The 13783-nt window shown below is 35.5% G+C and overlaps 1 protein-coding gene across 25 annotated transcripts in view; it reads right to left on the bottom strand.

Annotated features, from left to right (window-relative positions):
* Window positions 1-13783, bottom strand: part of LOC138333957 (uncharacterized) — a 138630-nt gene that overhangs the window by 103247 nt on the left and 21600 nt on the right. Inside the window, exon 1 of one of the 25 annotated variants that reach the window (XM_069282680.1) lies at window positions 83-222. The exons of the other annotated variants lie outside the window; for them this stretch is intronic. The gene's annotated coding sequence lies outside the window, so the exon portion shown is untranslated. Of the gene's footprint in view, window positions 1-82; window positions 223-13783 lie in introns of those variants that run through there. 25 annotated transcript variants of the gene reach the window in all.

Here is a 13783-nt window from a genome sequence, read left to right as displayed (position 1 = left end):
GTATTTTGTAACACCTCTCAACACACGTAACTATGTCTATACATCACATACTTCAAACCAAAGTTTTCCTTAAACTTTTTACCTTTCACACATATCTCATGGCTTAAATGCCGCTCCGCACGGACTGTCAAACAGGAATAAATGAATCGACTGGCGCTCTCTAGATATTATTGTTGCCGTCCACTGGGGCTCTTTTACGTTTAACTGCCGTGACATTCTGACAGTAATGGACCACCAGGCACTATTACGCAACGAGTGATTAGGCCAAACACTATCAAGTAGTTCTAACAAATATTATCCATTTAAATAACGAAGGTCCCAAACTAAATGTTTACAAACTTCAGGTACCGTTAGAGCTCTCAGCCTAATTGGTTTAAGTTGATCAAAATCAACATTTGAATTAAAATTTTCTTTCAAATTTTTATTTTTCAATGCCATTTTTGGCAAAAATCACAAGATTGAGGTAACCGTAATGGACATTATATCAAATGAAATTTGCCCTTATTAGAATTCATTTCGATTTTTAAGGCTTGAAGCTGACAAATCTCTACAAGAATTCCACGGAAGTGGATATGTCGCCTACACAGCATCACGAAAAATAATTATTTACAGTTGAAAATATTGTTAATAATTTAGGTGAAGAAATTAAGTTCCATAACTCTTGCAAGTATTGATGGATTTTGAAAAGTATCGAACCCATCTAAGATCTCATTGATCTAAAGCAATATACCAACATATATCAGGGTGATTATTTGGACCGTCCTTGTTGAACTGTTATCCAGTTACATGGCTGAGTTTAGATTGCTTATATTGTACGGGATAAAAGACGTCATAAAAAGGGAAAAAATATAAAGGCAAATCATATGTGCCGTATTTTTCATACTCATGATTCAAGAACAGCTTTTAATATGTTAGTCCGACTTCGCTAGCCAAGGGCATTCAGTCCGATACATCTACCTGTAGAACGAATATACGTACCCGGCCTACTATACCTTTCGGCCGGGTACGAATTGGTCTCTATGTGTTGTAGTGGAGCACTGACTCCGAAAATCAAGCGGGCAAAGTTTTCTATACTTTTTTGTAGGTTTCCAATTATTTTATGCATATACATGCATTTACATATTATTTTTGTCCAAAACAAACATAACTACCAATCTTAATATCTATCGTAACGCTCACAAGACGTCAAATTCACAATTTGTAGACTTGTCGTTACGCATTCCCTTCAGAAAGACCTTCATATGTATTATGTAAAAAAAATTATGCCTCGATGAGAATTTGATATTTTATGTGGTTCAGGTTTATTGCCTAGTAGGTAAGCAATATCAAACAAGTACGATAAAAATGCAAACAAACGTTTTATAATGGTTTGCAGAATCATTACTTTGCTCCATTAGCAATAATAGGCACCAATTGTAGCTCTAAAGACGACACCATTTTCTGTCAAAAAGTCTTTTGAGCTACAATATTGCAGCTAATCTACCTGCAGAGGTCTATAATTTCATTACATATTTTACAGTGTCATTGCATGGTAATAGTAAAGTTGTTTCTGCAGGTATGTTTCCGTCTAAACATATATAAGGCATAAAAGAATTTACGGTCCATAATTTATGTGTTGTACCTAATATTTGTAAGGCATCATACATATTTGTCTCTCCATTTGAATAATTTTCACAGCATTTTTCTCAAGTCTGATGGTTTTCGATAGATAACTGAAGTACAAGAATTCCACGGAAGTGGATGTGTCGCCTGCACAGCATCACAAAAAATAGTTATTTACAGTTGAAAATATTGTTAATAATTAAGGTGAAGAAATCAAGTTCCATAACTCTTGCAAATATTGATGGATTTTGAAAAGTATCGAACCCATCTAAGATCTCATTGATCTAAAGCAATATACCAAATTTGGTTGGAATCGGACAATAAATACTAATATTTTCAAGCGGAAGCCATGTTTCGACTATTTTAAGGTCCCGTTACTCTTGCAAATATTGACAGATTTTGACCGGTATCGAACCCATCTAAGATCTTATTAATATAAAGCAACATACCAAATTTGGTTGAAATTGGACAATAAATATTTAAGTTATCGAGCGGAAACCATGGATTTTTCTGTTTTGATGATTTTAAAGTCCCGTAACTCTTGAAAATATTCACGGATTTTGACCATTATTAAACTCGTCCAAGATCTCATTGATATAAAACAATTTATGAAATTTGGATGAAATTGGACGATAAATATTTAAGTTATTGAGCAAAAACCATGGATTTTTCTGTTTTGACGATTTTAAAGTCCCGTAACTCTTGCAAATATTGACGGATTTTGACCATTATCAAACTTATCCGAGATCTCATTGATATAAAGCTATATACCAAATTTGGTTGAAATCGGACTATAAATACTTCAGTTATCGCACGGAAACCGATACCTGGACACCGACGCCGACTACACCGACGATGCCGACGCCGACATAGTGATACCTAAGTGTCGCCCTTGCGTTGCAGGCGACACAATAAATGGTCCTCAATTGCTTGTTATACTTTAATGAAATGGTTCCAAAGGGAAAATGGTTATAATAAAAAAGCTTTAGTAGTATATAAGTATATGGACATTGGTAGAAAATCACTAGGGGGTAGCTTTATATGTGATGTTGAATTTCCTTCCAACAAACAAATAAGGAAGCATACATTATAAAATTAAAAATATATGGACTACTGAGAAATTATTTCAGACATACCCGTCAGCAAATACTTCAAACATTGAAGTGGTTGTGCCCAGTGTTGAATCAGTAAGTGACAAATTTACTTAATCATTTCACATACATTTGATCGTTATTTGTGTCGATTAAATGGATTAAGATATCTGTTTGAGTACTCGAAATTTTCAAAAGTCAACTCTAACCTCTGTTTGCCTACGTTTCAATCATGATCAATTAGCATTATGATCAAGGTGCTAGAAAATAACTGGTCTGCTGTAAAGAAATATCTTTATACATGACTTCAGACAGGGCGAGCTAGTTGTACCAAAGGACAAAAAACCAGACAAGTTTGATTGAATTGAAATTGGCCGTTTATTGATTAAACGACAATTGAAATAGACTTGCTTTCGCAAGTTGATCGATATTTCAAACAATAAACAAAGGTATATATCTTTATAAATGATAGGTTTGGTGTAAGAACTATCATTATATGTGTATTCCTGAAAAATGTGTACTGACCAACTGCATTTAAATTCTGCTCAGCAATCTACAATGATAAATATTACGTATGCACATGCACATACCATTAATATATACATGCACATGCATGTACTTTTGTTCTTCCAGGTAAAATATCCCATATATATTTTGACTTTTTGCATTCAGAAAATGTACAGATGTAATGAGGCTTTAAATTGTATAACATCATTAAATGGTAACGACAAGAGTAGATATAACTGTGGATGCATTATAAAATGGGAATGAAAAAAGAAAGCTGTTCTGTTGTCATAAACTTACTACTTAGGTAATTTGATCTTAAGGAAAAATGAAATAAGAAAAGTATGCTAGGAAAGCAAAAAATGACCAAGAATAAAAGCTTCTTTAATCATTTTCAGAAATCTACTTCTAAAACATAATTGAATTTCGCTTAAAGATGCTCCACCGCCAACGATACTCATCATTTGAACTATAATTTGTGTTTAATCGATAAACACAAAGGATAACACGAAATAATTCATTTTGCCTTTAGAGCATGCGCAATCAGTACTTCATTCCATATAGGACATAGTGTTACGGAATTTTTTCGGGATGGAAATAATTATTTTTGGTATTTTTATCTTGAAATGATAATAGAGGCTCAAACTTTTAAATGGTGTTAATGGTTTAAAGTAAGTAACTTTTGTATCTGAAGAAAAATAGTAAATCGCCTGCTCCTGTATATGATAGAGAAAAAATACCCCATGTCAGCGGTGAAGCATCTTTAATATAGTATATCACTCCTATTACCACATACCCTGGTACATGTATCATTAACATGCTTTAAGCCCTGTAGTACTGTAGTAAAACTATGTTAATCTACATATTTATATAGCCTACATTTTACATATCGACAGATTAATTTACAAAACATAATGATCCAGGTGAAAACTTATTTACATGTCAATCTTTGCAAGGCTACAATATTATATACCTGGCAGGTAAAAAAATACCTTAATCAGGATGGCAGGTTAATCTCAAGTTGAAAAAGCAATGAATGAAAATTAATATTTCATGCATGGTAGAGCCAACAGCTTATAAAACTGCTTATACAGCAAATCATTGACTTTAAATCCACAATAGACACAAGTGATCAAAAAAATAAATTGTCTGATCTGAACGGTCCCAGACTAAATTGTCTGATCCCAGACTAGACAAAAAGGAACGGTATCATACTTCTAACCTGACTTATAACATAGAATAGAATGTTGTTTAGTTATAAGCAACCTAAAATTGAAAAATCACTGTATGTGATTGATGATATCTGTCAAATAATATCAGTGAGCTAAAATAAACTAGTATAGGGGAAAACCTGTACAGGCATGTAAGCAATTACCCGCACAGAGTTAAAAATTCCTGCCCCGAGGTAGCGACTGGTCTGATAGTGGTTATAGTCTTATTCCAAGTCATGCTAGATCTATATCCTGGTGATAGATATATCTCTTATAATTAAAATAAAATTAAAAATTGGCCAGGAAATTGTAGATTCTCATTAATTTTGAAAATGAACAGTTAAGTTCCAAATCATCCTTAAGCTTGGGTGTATAATGGCATATAACCTGAATTTTAGATTTAAATAGTACTGTTTAAGTGGTTCAGTAAGTACAATGTGTTTTACCAGTACTACATGTATATATGATATATAGACATCAGGAATATGACACCTAATTGTCAAGGTTAGATTAATACCAGAACTCATTATTGTCTTAACATTAGGTTAACGATCAACAATATCAAGTTACCAAAGACAACAATATGCGAACAATACACAATAATAATTGTTGTCCTATTTGTGTTGTTTATCATTAGCATTAAACAAAGGGTAAAATCTGATAGCAGAGAGTTAAAACATTACATCAGTAAGATACCTGCCAATATGGTACCAAGGTATAGTGTTATGAATACTCAACTTGCTGAATATAAATTAAAGGGAGATAACAAATCCTGCTTAATACTAAAAACTGCAACAATTAGACACAGACTCAAACCCAGAACTTCTAACCTTTGAACAATTCTGTAATGTTGATCTATAAATTTTCTACATGGAAGGTGGAGTACAGCAAAATCCAGTTGTGGTAAATTAATTTTAAACATCTTTGACCCCTAGAAGCATGTACACTTTCTATTTCACCTATATGGGTATTATCAATTTTAATGCAATTTAAAGATAGGACTTGAACTCAGAACCTCACAAATTGACAAATTTAGATTAATTTAGCATCCTACCAACATCCAGAGTCATGTACCAGATAATGGAGGAAACTGGAGTATCCAGAGAAAAAACAATCTAACAACAGTCCGTGCCAGGCAACTGGCCAGTGGCCAACATGGGATTCAAACACATAACCCAGAAGTATTTGTTTGTTGTTTATATTGTTTACAGATAAACAATCCAACTGAAAAAAATCAATACAGAATGAGGGGTATAAAACATAGATAGCAGTCTTGTCACACAGACCTAATGAAGCAACTGGTGATTTCTGCTGATCCACCAATAATTGTATCTATATGTACATCACTCTGCTGATCCACCAATAATTGTATCTATATGTACATCACTCTGCTGATCCACCAATAATTGTATCTATATGTAACATCACTCTGCTGATCCACCAATAATTGTATCTATATGTATATGTACATCACTCTGCTGATCCACCAATAATTGTATCTATATGTACATCACTCTGCTGATCCACCAATAATTGTATCTATATGTACATCACTCTGCTGATCCACCAAAAATTTATCTATATGTAACATCACTCTGCTGATCCACCAATAATTGTATCTATATGTACATCACTCTGCTGATCCACTATATGTACAACTACCAATAATTGTATCTATAATGTACATGCTATCCACCAATAATTGTATCTATATGTACATCACTCTGCTGATCCACCAATAATTGTGATCTATAACATAATAATTGTATCTATCTATATGTACATCACTCTGCTGATCCACCATAATTGTATCTATATCATCCACTCTGCTGATCCACCAATAATTGTATCTATATGTACATCACTCTGCTGATCCACCAATAATTGTATCTATATGTACATCACTCTGCTGATCCACCAATAATTGTATCTATATGTACATCACTCTGCTGATCCACCAATAATTGTATCTATATGTACATCACTCTGCTGATCCACCAATAATTGTATCTATATGTACATCACTCTGCTGATCCACCAATAATTGTATCTATATGTACATCACTCTCGCTGATCCACCAATAATTGTATCTATATGTACATCACTCTGCTGATCCACCAATAATTGTATCTATATGTACATCACTCTGCTGATCCACCAATAATTGTATCTATTGTATCTATTATGTACATCACACTGCTGATCCACCAATAATTGTATCTATATGTACATCACTCTGCTGATCCACCAATAATTGTATCTATATGTACATCACTCATCTGCTGATCCACCAATAATTGTATCTATATGTACATCACTCTGCTGATCCACCAATAATTGTATCTATATGTACATCACTCTGCTGATCCACCAATAATTGTATCTATATGTACATCACTCTGCTGATCCACCAATAATTGTATCTATATGTACATCACTCTGCTGATCCACCAATAATTGTATCTATATGTACATCACTCTGCTGATCCACCAATAATTGTATCTATATGTACATCACTCTGCTGATCCACCAATAATTGTATCTATATGTACATCACTCTGCTGATCCACCAATAATTGTATCTATATGTACATCACTCTGCTGATCCACCAATAATTGTATCTATATGTACATCACTCTGCTGATCCACCAATAATTGTATCTATATGTACATCACTCATCTGCTGATCCATCAATAATTGTATCTATATGTACATCACTCTGCTGATCCACCAATAATTGTATCTATATGTACATCACTCATCTGCTGATCCATCAATAATTGTATCTATATGTACATCACTCTGCTGATCCACCAATAATTGTATCTATATGTACATCACTCTGCTGATCCACCAATAATTGTATCTATATGTACATCACTCTGCTGATCCACCAATAATTGTATCTATATGTACATCACTCTGCTGATCCACCAATAATTGTATCTATATGTACATCACTCTGCTGATCCACCAATAATTGTATCTATATGTACATCACTCTGCTGATCCACCAATAATTGTATCTATATGTACATCACTCATCTGCTGATTCCACCAATAATTGTATCTATATGTACATCACTCTGCTGATCCACCAATAATTGTATCTATATGTACATCACTCTGCTGATCCACCAATAATTGTATCTATATGTACATCACTCTGCTGATCCACCAATAATTGTATCTATATGTACATCACTCTGCTGATCCACCAATAATTGTATCTATATGCACATCACTCTGCTGATCCACCAATAATTGTATCTGTATGTACATCACTCTGTCATTTATCTTATTTACATATTTGTTGTCAAGTCAATAAATCTACCTTATTTACATTGACCCTTTCGTTCATAGATTCGCCAATAACAAAAAGTATTATTAACATTTTTCTGTTTTCCAGTGATGTTTAATTGATAAACTAGTACCTATCTTAATGATCAATTCATTCTTTTCAATGCTAGCCAATTATTCCATCAGGTCTAACAATCTATAAACAGCAGAGGGCAGGATTAATATATTATAAGGAGTGGGGACAAACATTTTAAAGAGTTCTAATACTCAGATCAGACAAATTTTAATAGAGTTTGAAAATCGAGAACATGTATATTCAGAAAATATGTAGTAATTTGACATTGAAATTATTTGATAAGTAAACACCTTTTTTCATTTTCATGCTTAGATATAAAAGTAAAGCATATTCATGGTGATGATTTAAGATTTGAAGGTTAATATTTCCAAGGATGTACATGTAATCAGCAATATCATTTGTTTCAAATCAGAAATACCAATTCTTCTGAAGTCTAATTGTTATTAAATTAATTACGATTGTCTGTTTGAATATACATCTGATAACATGGCTAGCCTAGAAAGCTTTAGACTGGCCACACAATTTTAAGAGCCTGGCCACACAATTTTAAGAGCCTGGCCACACAATTAGAGCCGATATAGAGTCTCACCATTCAAACATATGTGTATCTAAATTTAAAAAACTTTGCACCCATCAACTTGCCTTTCTAAATATAACCTCTGTAGCACTAATAGGCCAACATACCATTAACATATCCTTGGACTGACCGTAGGGTTGACCATAAGTCTGACCATACACTGGACTGGCTGGGGATGTAGTTACTTCACATTCCGAGCCCTGGCTTGAAATAAAGAAACCAAACCATTTTTCCCCATTTTTTGTTCATGGAAAATACAGAAGAATCAACATTGACTAGAGCTGTCACCAGATCGTTCGACTAATACCCCTCGCTGCACAAATTTAGTAATAACTCCATTAATAGGGGACATCACAGAACTCTATATAGTTTACTCAACTCCCCTTTATATCAGAGTTCTGTTTACTAAATTTTATCAAAACCTGTCAAGTTTAGGAGTTCTCTGGACAAAGTTGTGTCTACAGACAGACAGACAGACGAAAAGCCGGACAGACAGACAGCCCAATTCCAGTAGACTTAACTTTCTTACAGAGGGTATAAAAAGAAGAAAACCAATAACTCACAACACAACAAGAGGCCCATGGGCCTTAACAGTCACCTGAGTACAGATATAGAATGAAACAAAGACATATAAACACTTTATAAAATTGAGCAAAAAATGTTCATAAATGTGTTTTTCCTATATAAACTAAAGAAAACTTAATTGACCCCTCTCCAGGGGGTAATGCGAGACCCAGGGTGATATAATTCACAATTTTATAAAACAACTTAAAAACCTTTCCATCTACAAAGAGTATTTGATTCTACCAATTCCAGAATTTTAAAAGAAGATTTTTGAAATTTTAGCCTATTTGACCATTTTTGACCCCACGCCTGGGGGTCAGTCATGGACAATTTGTTTATAGGATCCAATGGCCATCTCATACTGATAATTCTGACAAAATTTCACTCATTTGCAATAACAAATGATCGAATAATGCTCAAAAATGTGTTTTCCGTATATAAACTATTATTATGTAAATATATATATATATTGGTAAATTTAACCCCCTCCCCAGAGGGAAACTAGAGACCCCAGGGTCATATAATTCACAATTTTTTTTAAAGGACATTTAGACCTTTCTTTCTCCCATACTTCACAGGGATATCCCATGGTTGCTAGGGAAAAGATATCTCTATCTTACACAGGGGGGTGTAAGACAGCTCACGCGCGCTAGACAATAACGTGACATCATCAATACATGCGGCGTAACTGTGGCATGCATTGTAGATGACGTCATCAATTTTGACACATAACGACGTTCCTGCGATCATGGCGCGATGAAAAAGCTGGAAACCAAGTGGAATTTCATCATTTTTTTCTACTAAGTATGGGAGAAAAAGAATCTTACATGGGTCTGTGAAGTGGACAGGGATATCCCAACCCTCGTGAAAGATTTTGGCCATCAACCAGCCTCGGGTTGACCAGCCAAAATCTTTCACTCGGGTTGAGATATTCCTGTCCACTTCACAGACCCATGTAAGATTCTATTAATCTATGTCAAGAGTATTTGATTCTACCACATCTGTGAGTAGAGAGGAAGGTTTTTGAAATTTTAGTCAATTTTATCCCTTTTGGCCCCTCCCACGGTCCCCTGGGAGGTGGGGACCATATTATTCACAAGTTTGATTGGTCGTATGCCTTAGAAGGTTTATACAAAATTTCATTGAAATTGCTTCAGCGGTTTTGGAGAAGAAGACGAAAATGTAAAAAGTTTATCGTCGCACGACCACCGTCTATCATCGGTACACCGGAAATAGCTACACTCGAAGCGACAGCTCAAAACACCGATAATTAATTTAATGTTTTTAGCTATATTAAATTAATATTGCTTGTCATTTCCTGGTTTAGGTGTTTCACAAACTATTCTAGATTCGTTAAAGGTAAACACTTTATAATTGAAGGAGTCACTATAAAATTATTTGACAATATGTATGGTGTACATGGCGTGTACTTTCGGCGAGATGTTGAAATCTGAAAATATTTTCATTTTATTGCAAATATTCAGCCTGGATGATCTTTATTGTATATTAGCAATATGGATAATTGCTATAATATTGTAATTAGACCGATATAACAACATAATTTGTACTATAAATGCCATTTTCAATACGTAATTTAGTCGTCTTGTGTACGGAGTATAGCCATTTCAAAATAACATGTGTACGGAGTATAGCAGGGAAGGTGTACAGAGTATAGCAAGTTTAAAACATTTTAAAACGTGTTCTTTTGAGAATTTGCTATCTTTAAACAAGAGGCCCAGAGGGCCTGTATCGCTCACCTGGTTTGTAATGCCAAGTAATGTTCTGAATACAGGTTCATTGTTTCTTTTCTGAAGGAATTTTAATATTAACCTCTTAATCCCATAATATTAACCTCTGAATCCCCTACAAACTCAGTTCTTATTCTCCCAAGGATATTTCTGGCCAAATTTGGTTACATTCCATGCAGAACTTTATGACTAGTAGCGATTTAAAGGATTTACCTCTATTTCCCCTATTGGGCCCCATCCCTCCAGCCCCCGAGGGGCCAGAGCCAAAATTTATACAAGTTCTGTTCCCCTTCCCCCAAGGATGGTTGTGGCCAAATTTGATTACAATCCATGTAGAACTCTATGACTAGTAGCGATTTAAAGGATTTACCTCTATTTCCCTTATTGGGCCCCAACCCTCCAGCCCCAGGGGGTCAGAGCCAAAATTTATACAAGTTCTGTTCCCCTTCCTCCAAGGATGTTTGTAGCCAAATTTGGTTACATTCCATTCAGAACTCTATGACTAGTAGCGATTTAAAGGATTTATCTCTATTTCCCCTATTGGACCCCGCCCCTCTTGCCCCTGGGGAATCAGAGCCAAAATTTATACAAGTTCTGTTCCCCTTCCCCCAAGGATGTTTGTGGCTAATTTTGGTTACAATCCATGCAGAACTCTATGACTAGTAGCGATTTAAAGGATTTACCTCTATTTCCCCTATTGGGCCCCAACCCTCCAGCCCCAGGGGGTCAGAGCCAAAATTTATACAAGTTCTGTTCCCCTTCCTCCAAGGATGTTTGTAGCCAAATTTGGTTACATTCCATTCAGAACTCTATGACTAGTAGCGATTTAAAGGATTTACCTCTATTTCCCCTATTGGGCCCCGCCCCCGGGGGACCAGAGCCAAAATTTATACAATTTCTGTTCTCCTTCCCCCAAGGATGGTTGTGGCCAAATTTGGTTACATTCCATTCAGAACTCTATGACTAGTAGCGATTTAAAGGATTTATCTCTATTTCCCCTATTGGGCCCCGCCCCTCTTGCCCCTGGGGGATCAGAGCCAAAATTTATACAAGTTCTGTTCCCCTTCCCCCAAGGATGTTTGTGGCTAATTTTGGTTACAATCCATGCAGAACTCTATGACAAGTAGCGTTTTAAAGCATTTACCTCTATTTCTCCTATTGGGCCCCGCCCCTCCTGCCACCGGGGGACCAGAGCCAAAATTTATACAAGTTCTGTTCCCCCTCCCCCAATGATGCTTGTGGCCAAATTTGGTTACAATCCATGCAGAACTCTATGACTAGTAGCGATTAAAAGGAAATGTTGACGGACGGACGGACGGACGGACGGACGGACGGACGGACGGACGACGGACGACGGACAACGGACGACGGACAACTGACGACGGACGATGGACGCCGCGCCATGACATAAGCTCACCGGCGCTTCGGGCCAGGTGAGCTAAAAATTAATCATAGTTGGATTTACAATCACAAATAAAGCATTGATTTGTTGATTTAATAAGGATCTTTGTAATTTACCAGTATTACAAAATATAGCAATATCATTACATAACATAACATTTCGGTCCATTGAGCCTCTTGAAATTCTCAAAATCCAGCATTTTGATTATTTAAATGATTTTTCATACCCATAACAACAATTACAAAATGACTGTAGAAATTAATGCCAATTGTGACGGATAGCAGTATGACAACACTTGCACCAAAACCTTAACCTGGGATTTCGAACGCTGACGCCAAAGTGATTCCACAAATCCCCTCTTTTCTAGAGCTAAAATGGAAACTATTAATGACATAATGGTAATAGTGATGTTATACAAACACTTTAGACAGTCTTTCGAAACAATATAAGACATTTACAAAGTTTTTAACTTTTAATTATCCCCGATTTCACCGAAACAGGGGATATTGCATGCAATTTTAATTTCTCCGTCCATTTGTCTGTTACATTTTCTTAAATCCGCTCTCCAAGATTACCTGTTTTGCTCCTACGGTTTATTCAACATTTATCTGACGTATAATTAGGCACAACAGTGTCATGTATTCCAATAACCACATGGGAAATTTTAAGTTCCCTTCCGTATAAGAATACATACAAAATATAAATAAAAAGCATCAAGTTGATTAAGTGCACATAGCATGTTGGGTCGAAATAACCCGCCGTATACATCAAACGGGCCGAGACATTTTGTACCTGCACACAATAGATGTAAACAAACATGTAGACGAACACGTTGTGTTAGTGTTATTTCGGACTGAAGAAGGCCCTATAGTGGCTGAATATATATTCCATAAAAATAATTTTGATTTTACTTTGAATTTATTTTGGCCTTTTATTTCGGATTATTAATATACTAGCTTTATACCGTTTTTCCTCATTATGAAAAAGTATCAAAGAAACACAATTTAACAAAGCATGACAATTTATTGACTCTTGCCCTATCCGGGCCTCGAACTCACGATCTACGGCACCCCGTGGATGTGGCGCAGTGGTAGAAGGCGCAAGTATGTTTGGCTAGGCGATTGGGTGCCGTAGATCGTGAGTTCGAGGCCCGGATAGGGCACGAGTCAATAAATTGTCATGCTTTGTTAAATTGTGTTTCTTTGATATTTACAAAATATAAATATAGATACACGAACATAGCGCAGTCTCCCAAAACACGCACCTCGCAATTCACACACGATATACGCACTGCATACACGGGAGGCCATCCTTACATGACCATAGCTGTTGAAAGGACGTTAAAATAATTCAACAAACAAACATACAAAAAATACCAATATCCATGTATAACTTTCATAGTCGTTTATAGCAATATAACCAAATCGCTCCTGTCATGGCACCCCTCAGGCACACGGGGATTAGTCCACCCGTCGTATACATTGCCCCATACCAGAAACATATATATATATAGATGTATGATATTAGAGAGCTTGGCAACTTCGCCATTTTTACGATCGATCGGCAGATGTACATCTGTATGTCTCCTGGGGTTTTTAAATACACTCCTAAATATTTAGATGCAGTAGGATAATAAAATTATGTTAACTTATACATCAATACACCAATAAAAGAAAATACACTGTCGGTTTTGAATGTCAGGTT

Source organism: Argopecten irradians, chromosome 10, assembly GCF_041381155.1.
Source record: "Argopecten irradians isolate NY chromosome 10, Ai_NY, whole genome shotgun sequence".
Classification (NCBI taxonomy): Eukaryota; Metazoa; Mollusca; class Bivalvia; order Pectinida; family Pectinidae; genus Argopecten; species Argopecten irradians.
This window is presented reverse-complemented; position numbering and strand designations above follow the sequence as displayed.